The 9,603-nt window shown below is 39.0% G+C and overlaps 1 long non-coding RNA gene across 1 annotated transcript; it reads right to left on the bottom strand.

The window, feature by feature from the left end:
- Window positions 1-4,238: 4,238 nt before the first annotated feature.
- On the bottom strand, window positions 4,239-7,678 carry LOC116101153. Its single transcript, XR_004122809.1, has 2 exons — window positions 7,625-7,678; window positions 4,239-4,552 (listed from the first exon to the last, which is right to left on the bottom strand). It is a non-coding gene; the product is annotated as an uncharacterized LOC116101153 (long non-coding RNA).
- Between the last annotated feature and the right edge of the window lie 1,925 nt (window positions 7,679-9,603).

The raw sequence follows: 9,603 nt of genomic DNA, 5'->3' as shown, positions 1-9,603 counted from the left end.
ACCAAAATTTCTGTGTCCATTCTTCTGTTGAGGGGCATCTGGGTTGTTTCCAGCTTCTCACTATTATAAATAAGGCTGCTATGAACATAGTGGAGTATGTGTCCTTATTACACGTTGGAGCATTTTCTGGGTATATGCCCAGGAGTGGTATAGCTGGGCCCTCAGGTTATACTATGTTCAGTGTTCTGAGGAACTGCCAAACTGATTTCCAGAGTGGTTGTACCAGCTTGCAATCCCACCAGCAATGGAGGAGTGTTCCTTTTTTTCCACATCCTTGCCAACATCTGCTGTCACCTGAGTTTTTGATCTTAGCTATTCTGACTAGTATAAGGTCAAATCTCAGGGTTGTTTTGATTTGCATTTCCTTGATGACTAAGGATATTCTAGCTAGGGCAATTAGACAACAAAAGAAGGTCAAAGGGATACAAATTGGAAAGTAAGAAGTCAAAATATCACTGTTTGTAGATTATATGATCGTATACTTAAGTGACCCCAAAAAGTCCACCAGAGAACTCCTAAAGCTCATAAAACAACTTCAGCAAAGTGGCTGGATATAAAATTAACTCAAACAAATCAGTAGCCTTCCTCTATTCAAAGGATAAACAGGCTGAGAAAAAAATAAGGGAGGTGACACCCTTCACAATAGCCACAAATAATATTACATACTTTGGTGTGACTCTTAACTAAGCAAGTGAAAGATCTGTGTGACAAGAACCTCAAGTCTCTGAAGAAAGAAATCAAAGAAGATCTCAGAAGATGGAAAGATCTCCCATGCTCATGGATTGGCAGGATTAATATAGAAAAATGGCCATCTTGCCAAAAGCAATCTACAGATTCAGTGCAATCCCCATCAAAATTCCAATTCAATTTTTCATAGAGTTAGAAAGAGGAATTTGCAAATTCATTTTGAATAATAAAAAACCCAGGATAGCAAAAACAATTCTCAACAATAAAAGCACTTCTTGGGGAATCACCATCTCTGACCTTAAGCTGTATTACAGAGCAACAGTGATAAAAACTCTTGGTACAGAGACAGGCAGGAAGATCAGTGGAATAGAACTGATGACTCAGAAATAAACCCACACAATATGGTCACTTGATCTTTGACAAAGGAGCTAATACCATCCAGTGGAAAAAAGACAGCATTTTCAACAAATGGCTAACTACACTTCCTAACTCAACTCAACTCAAGTCAACTCATTTTCTGTGTTCAGGTGATTCTAGCATGTCATTCCAAAGACCTACATCTACTGGATGCAGATTAGTGCCTCTTGATACAACAGAGATAAATTGTTTCCCCTACACCTTACTGAAAATGATTTTTTTTTTTTTTTGAGACAGGGTTTCTCTGTGTAGCCCTGGATGTCCTGGAACTCAGTCTAGACCAGGCTGGCCTTGAACTCAGAAATCCACCTGCCTCTACCTCCCAAGTGCTGGGATTAAAGGTGTGCACTGCAACCCAGCACTGAAAATGATTTTGTGAATATAGCTTTTTGATGTGTTTTTTTGGTTTTGGGTTTCTCTTCATTTTTTTAATGTCTCTTGTGGTGCTAGGAAGGCAATGTTCTGAGTTCAGTTTGCAGAGAAGCATTGCTTTGTGGGCCGTTACTCTGCTCAGGATTATCTGGAGTTCATCTCAGGTGAGCTGTTTTCCTTCAAGTACAGAAGTGACAGAAGATGGTCGCAACAGATCAGCCTGCCCTACTGCAGCTCCCATCTCCAGAGACAGGAGAAGTAAACACTTTGCATTATGGAAGGGCCCTTCGGGCACATTAAAAACTTGAAGGGCAATTTGCAAAGTAATTTTAAGATTTCTTTTCTTGCAAACAGACTGCTATGCTGAGCCACAGAGGGAGTGTTTCCTTACGGTTATTTGAGGTTATGGTAAAACCGGAGGCATATCTTGAGTCATGCAGTCCTTTCCACCTAGGGGTCCCCATACTCTCTCCAACAATAGAAACAAAAATCTATGGTAAATAAGCCAGTAAGGAACATCCCTCCATGGCCTCTACATCAGCTCCTGCTTTCTGACCTGCTTGAGTTCCAGTCCTGACTTCCTTTGGTGATGAGCAGCAGTGTGGAAGTGTAAGCTGAATAAACCCTTTCTTCCCCAACTTACTTCTTGGTCATGATATTTTGTGCAGGAATAGAAACTCTGACTAAGACATGCTCCTAAGATCCAATAATTCGTCTCATTTCCAGCTTTGTAACAGGAAATCTACTACATTCTCCCTTTCCTATCTGACCCCATCCCCAATGGATCACAAAGATCTTTTCTCCCAACCTTCTACCTCCCAGTTTTTCCAGTATCACAGCCTCCAGTACCATCAAGCATTTCCTGTGAACACACCAGTTGAGCATTCCACTAAAAAAGGAAACACACAGCTACACATTCTCCAAAAACACAGAAAGAAAACAGAAACCAAGGAACAAAACATCCGCCCAACCAAAAAAGATCCAGAAGTAAATACGCCCAAGAGGAATAGATGGCAAGAAATAATCAAACTGAGGGCTGAAATCAATAAAATAGAACCAAAGAGAACAATACAAAGAATCAATGAAACAAGGAGTTGGTTCTTTAAGAAAATCAACAAGATAGGCAAATGCTTAGCCAAACTAACTACAAGGCAGAGAAAAAATATCCAAATGAAAAAAGTCATAAAGGTAAAGAGGAACATAACAACAGACACCAAGGAGATCCAGAGAATCATAAGGACATACTTTAAAACACTATACTCCACCAAATTAGGAAATCTAAAAGAAATGGATAGTTTTCTTAATAGGTACCACTTACTGAAATTAAATCAGTACCAGGTAATTTAAATAAACCTCTAGCTCCTAGAAGCAGTACTTAAAAGTATCCCAATCATTGAACTGAGTACAGGGTCCCCAGTGAAGGAGTTAGAGAAAGGACCAAAGGAGCTGAAGGGTTTGCAGCCCCTTAGGACGAACAACAATATAAACTAACTAGTTCTCTCAGAGCTCCCAGGGACTCAACCACCAACCAAGGACTACACATGGTGGGTCTGATTGTTCTGGCAGCATGTGTATAGTAGAGGATTGCAAAGTCGATCATCAATGGGAGGAGAGGCCTTTGGCCCTGTGAAGGTTCTGTGCCCCAGTGTAGGGGAATGCCAGGCCAATAAGTGGGAGAGGGTGGGATGGCAAGGGGGGGGAGGCAACAGGGGTTTGTTCTTGTTGTTGTTGTTGTTTGGTCTTTTTTTTTTTTTTTTTTGAGGGGAAACTAGGAAAGGAGAATCATATGAGATGTAAATAAAGAAAATATCTAATAAAAAAAAAAGTCTCCCAATCAAAAGAAGCCTTGAACTAAATGGTTCTAGAGCAAAGTTCTACCAGATTTTCAAAGAGGAGTTGACAACAATGCTCCTCAAATTATTCCACAAAAGAGAAACAGAAGGAACATACCCAATTCATTTTATGGGGACATAGTTACTCTAATACCAAAACCACATAAAGACTCAAAAAAAAAAAAAAAGAGGGAGAGAGTGAAATTCAATTTTCCTTATGAACATAGATGGAAAAATAGTCAATAAAATACCTGCAAACTGAATCCAAGAATACATAAAAAAATTCATCCACCATGATCAAGTAGGCTTCATTCCAGAAATGCAGGAAATGGTTCAATATATAAAAATCAATAAATGTGATCCATGATATAAATAAACTAAAACAAAACAAGAACAAATAATCCCCCCAAAACCTCATGATTATCCATTGGATGAAGAAAATATCTTTGACAACATTTAACACCACTTCATAATAAAAATCCTGCAGAGATTAATGGTAAAAGAAACATACCTAAACACTAAAAGTAATATGCAGCAAGGATCAACTTAAATGGAGAGAAACTCAAAACAATTCAATATAATCCAGAATAAGACAAGGCTGTCCATTCTCTCTATATCTATTCAATACAGTACTTGAAGTCTTAGCTAAAGCAATAAGACAACTGAAGGAGATCAACAGAATACAAAACTGATGGTATGATATACATAAGTGACCTGAAAAATTCCCCTGGAGAACTCCCATAGTTGATAATTCCTTCAGCAAAGTAGCTGAATGCAAGATTAAATACAATGCACCACCCACAATGGGCCCTCCCCCACTTGATCACTAATTGAGAAAATGCCTTACAGCTGGATCTCATGGAGGTATTTCCTCTCTGATAACTCCAGCTTGTGTCAAGTTGACCCACAAAACCAGCCAGTACAGAGCAGTAGAAGATGAGAGTCTTTAATAGGCAATGGTAGGGATGAACTGGTCACATACATCCCCTCCACCCCAAAATTTCTCTCCTTTTCCTGATAAGGAAAATGAATTATCTTAATGTAGGAATATGTGCTAACACCATCTTCAGAGATTAAGAGAGTAAATGATACGCTCAACCAATGAGCTAGAAGAAGCTGGGAGGCGTGGATTCTGACCTCAGACCTTCAGCCCAGGGCTACTTGGCAGTTTACTCTCTCCAGGCCAGCTGTGCGCATGGTTGGAGTCCTTACTGCTGTGTCAGCATTCTAAAACATGCATGCTCCTAAGAAAAGGGTCAAATAAGGGAAATTGCACTGAAGTCCTTCAAGCTTCTAAGCAACAACTTTTTATAACAATTTAAAGACAAATTTTGTCATTCATACAATATCAGTATAGCCTGTCATCTTGGTGCCTACATATTCTACATATTCTTCAAGAAATATTTGAATCAGATGACAAAATGAAATTTGGTTAATAGCATGTTTCTAAGCCACATTATTTCCAAATCCAGTCTGTATCCCAAGGGTAAGTTTTATTCTGTTTTAAGGGTAGAAAAACTTTTCTGTTTGGCTTCAAACTTATGACAATGCTCCTGCTTCAGCTTCTGGATTGTTGAGGCTGTATGGATATGCCTGGTGTAGGAGACTTTTTGAAGCAGAATAGAATGGAAAGGTCAATTGTTTTCCTATTTTGTCTCCTCTCTGAAAACAGAACACTTTCCTTTTGCCATTATACCAGCTCTCTCTTTTTCAGCCTGTCTGTTTCAACCACTTCATATCCCTTAAACACAAATGTGTATGGTCTGACCAGCAGAACGGTCTTCAGGCTCCTGCCTTCTGTTTATCTGAATACTACCCTTAACTTGTGAAAGAAGGGTCTCTTTTCTACTCCAGTTCCCATATAGGTATCTTCAAGAAAGTGAAAACTATTGAGAATGGTAAGGACGTTGTGACAAAGCTGTGTTCCTCATATTTCCTAAGTACCAGTTCTGCTTATTGAGTCCTATTTGGGGAAAGCCTTTATAACAGCCACTGTGACTTTAAAGAATGACAAACCTTGCTTCTAGTGATGTGACTGGTTCAGACATCAAAATCAATGGGAGATTTTTGTATACCCATGTGGATTGTTTAAGTACATGGAAGATTTAACAATTCGTAATTGCACAAGGTACTACAACTAATACAAGTTTATGGGACTCTGAAAAATGTCTCAGAGCTAAAGAGTGTATACTGCTCTTCCAGAGGACCTGAGTTCAGTCCCCAATTCTCATGTTGGGTGGCTTGTCATCAACTGGAACTTAGCTCCAGGGAATCTGATAACCTCTCCTGGCCACTCTCATACACATATCACCACATAGACACACATATGCACGCAATTTTAAAAAAAAATTAAATGTATACATATATACATATACACTCACACATATATAGACATATACACATATATGTATATAAATATATAATATACACATATACATTATTCACACATACATATATACATATATGCATACACACATATATGCATATACAGATATACACTTATACATATATATACATGTATACACATATATGTACATATACATAATAAATACATAGTAAATTATATATGTATGTGTATATGTATATATACATATAAATACACATATATATGAATATAGACATGAAATTTACACACATAGAAATAAATGTAAAGTATATATGTACACACATATTTATATATGTATGTAAATATGTATATATTATTATATTTATTCATTTATTTATTTATTAATTTATTTATTTGAGACAGAGGCTTTTGCCTACCAGGCTGGTCTCAAATTTGCTATGTACCAAGTATGACCTTGGCCTTCTGATAATCTAGCTCCAAGGTTCTGGGAGTACAAGCATGTGCCAACCACAACCTTGTTTATATGATACAGGGAATTGAAGCACAAACCCTGTTTCTAGGCCAAAACTTAATAACCCTGGGGTTTAGCAGATGCAATTACATGATAGGTACTCAGGAAATCTTTTCCGGTTTTGTTTTGTTTTGAAACAGGTTTTCACCTTAGTCCATGCTGGACTATATCTCACTGCTATAGAGTGCTAGGCTGGCCTCAAACATATGATCATCCTGCCTCAGCTTCTGGAGTTCTGGGGTTACAGATGTACACCAGCTTTCCTGACAGATTTTAGTAAACCTTAAAATAAATGGATGTTTCATTTTGGTGAAGTTTCCTAGGCTAATTTATTTGTTCATGTACTTATAAATTGCCATAAATGATAATGAGAATCCACTAAGTACCCCATGCAATACAAAGGATTTAACAATTATTTCATCTAGACACTTGATTTCTCTTTCTCTCTTTCTTCCTTTCTTCCTTTCTTTGTTTCATTCTTACTTTCTTCTTTCCATTCTTTGTTTGTTTGTTTCCTTTTTTTTTGCTATTATTATTTTGCTTTGCTTTTGAGACAGTGTCTAACTATGTAGCCCAGGCTAGCATGGAACTATATAGGCCCTCCTGCCTTCACCTCCTGAGTGCTGGGATTATAAGGGTGTGGTGCCATTTCTGCTCAAAGATCTGTATCATAAAAATAATCATTTTTTTTCTGGCCCAGGAATATGGCTCAGTAAATAAAAATGCCAGGAAAGCTTGACAGTCTAAGTTCAGATCCATGGAACTCACATTACAGGGAAAAAAGCCTGACTTCAGTGCACCCACAATCCCAGTTCTCCTACAGAGGGGTGAGACATGAGGACAGGAGGAATGGCTTGAAGCTCACAGCCTGGCTCTGCACACAGCACAGAGCAGACACAAGAGAGAGCCTATCTCACAAAAGGTGCAAAGCCAAAACTAACTCCCTAAATTTCCCTTCTAACCTCCACATGTGGGTTGTGGGCACCCTCACCAGACACAGAAACTAATAAAGTTAAAGACATATAAACATGGACATTTCCGATCCTAATTTTCCTTTCACTTTTTAAATTGAAAATAGATTTTATTTTCTCATACAATATATTCCCATTACATTTTCCCTTTCCTCAACTCCTCTCTGTTCCTCCCCACCTGCCCTCCCTTTTGGATTCACTCCCTTTATGTGTTTTCATTAGAAAAGAACAGGCATCTAAGAGATAGCAACCAAAATATGACAAAACAAAATATAGTAAGAACTTTCATATCAAAGTTGGACACAGCAACCTAACAAGAACAGCAGAATCTCAAGAGCAGGCACCAGAGTCAGAGACCCACTTGTTCTCACAGTCACGAGTCCTGTAAAGACACTAAACTAACAGCTATAACTTATTCACAGAGGACCTGGTGTAGACCATGTAGACCCTGCACTTGATGCTTCGGCCTGTGTGAGCTCAAATGTACCTTGCTTAGTTGGTTCAGAGCTCTGCCTTCTCCTGGTGTTCCACTCCCTCTGGCTCTCTCAGTCTTTCTGCCTTCTCTTCCTGAGGATTTCCTGAGGCTTTTGGTTTTTATGACATCTAGTCTCTGGTTCTTTGTTACCCAAGCAGTGTCAGACCCTCCTGTGGAGTGGGCCTGAAGTCAAATAAGGCATGGGTTGGTTACTCCGACAAATTCTCTGCCATCATTGTCCTAGCATATTTTGCAGGCAGGAGAGATTAAAGGCTTTCTGGCTGGGTTTACGTCCACATTTTTTTTTTTTTTTTTGGTAGCTTGCAGAGAACTTTCCTGCACCAAAGACACTAGAACATGGGGTAAAGGCCCCATCTAGGTAGGCATCAGATCAACTTCCCCATGTTCAATGAATTGAGTTGATGTTGCCAAGGGCAACATCACCCTGGCAACGGTCACCCACACCTGTCAGTTTTTGGAGAGTGAACCTTTGTCTTAGTATCAGTTTGGGTTCTTTGGGGATTTTCATGGGATCCCCTTGGCCAAAATCTCAATTCAATGCAACCCAGTCCTTCCATTGGAATCCTTGTCTCAGTCTTTTTTTTTTTTTTTGAGACAGGGTTTCTCTGTGTAGCCCTGGCTGTCCTGGAACTCACTTTGTAGACCAGGCTGGCCTTGAACTCAGAAATCTGCCTGCCTCTGCCTCCCAAGTGCGTGCGCCACCACTGCCTGGCTTTTTGTTTGTTTTTTTGTTTTTCCTTGTCTCGGTCCTATCATCATTTTGTATTTGACTCTCAGTAGCTTTCTCACAGCCCAGGGTACTCACTTTCCTAAAGAAGCCAAGGCTATTCAGATGCTTTCTGTTATGTGAAAAGTCTACCTAAACTTTTAGTGTATGATATAGCTGTTAATGAGTAAAGAAAACATAGTGCTTTTGCTGTTTTCTTTGTTTTTTTTGTTTTTTGTTTTGTGTTTTTTGTTTTTGTTTTTGTTGTTGTTGCCCCCATCTCCAAGAGGTTCCAAAGAATTTACTGTGAATATTCAGCACTTCACAATCTCACTAAGTGATTCTAATGTGTGGTCCAGCATGAAACCACTTGATTAATGGGCAGGAAGGAACACTAAGGACTAGCATGCCTAAGATTTTGGCATTGATAAAGGTTCAATGAGAGCTACAGGGTATTGTGGGAGGTGAGGAATGCCAATTATGTTTTCTTTTTCTGAGTAGAAAGATGATGTGACCAAAATAATATTTCTTCATTTTTCACTTAATTTTAGTTATGAAAGCAACACAATTGTCTTGTAATAACAGTAACATACCGGATGAGGATTCTGTTTTCTGCTGATTCTAGCCTCTCTTTCCCTGTCTCTCTTTCCTGCCTGAGGTAAGGCCTAGGGTTCATTCGATGGACCGCCCTCCTCCATGTACTTGAGTTTACAAGTATTTATGGAAATACAAAACTTTAACACCATAGTTTGATTGCAAATACCTACATTCATTAGAAATATAAGTAGAATGTGGAATTATAATCAAGACATTAAAGAGAAGCCTATGAGAGGAAGAAAAAGTCTTGGAAGATGAATGGAAGGTGGCTGCAAATGTTGAGAATTTAGCTGCCCTGATTGCTGTCCTGGAATCTTATTGTTCTTGAAGTTGAGGCAGGAAGACTGCAAGTTCAAGACAGGCCTAGGCTACACAGTGAGATCAAGGGGCTAGCTTGGGCATTGTGATAAGACCCTGTAGGCTTAGATTTTTCGAAATCTACTCTAATAAGGGTTGTTAACACTTTAACCTCCCTTCTATCCCTCCACCTACCAGAGGTAGTGGAAAGGAAAGATTAATAGAGCAAAGGGGAATGTGGAACTGTTTAGAAATAGTTCTTTGCAGCCACTCAAATCTTTGTTGTCATGAATCAGCGACAGCAGTTCAAACCAGAAGAAACAGTGAGGCTCTGCCAATTAGTCTGAATCTGCAGGAGTGGCACGAAGCC

Source organism: Mastomys coucha, unplaced genomic scaffold (assembly GCF_008632895.1).
Source record: "Mastomys coucha isolate ucsf_1 unplaced genomic scaffold, UCSF_Mcou_1 pScaffold21, whole genome shotgun sequence".
In the NCBI taxonomy this organism is placed as follows: Eukaryota; Metazoa; Chordata; class Mammalia; order Rodentia; family Muridae; genus Mastomys; species Mastomys coucha.
The sequence above is the reverse complement of the archived record's forward strand: the minus strand, read 5'-3'. Positions and strand labels throughout refer to the sequence as shown.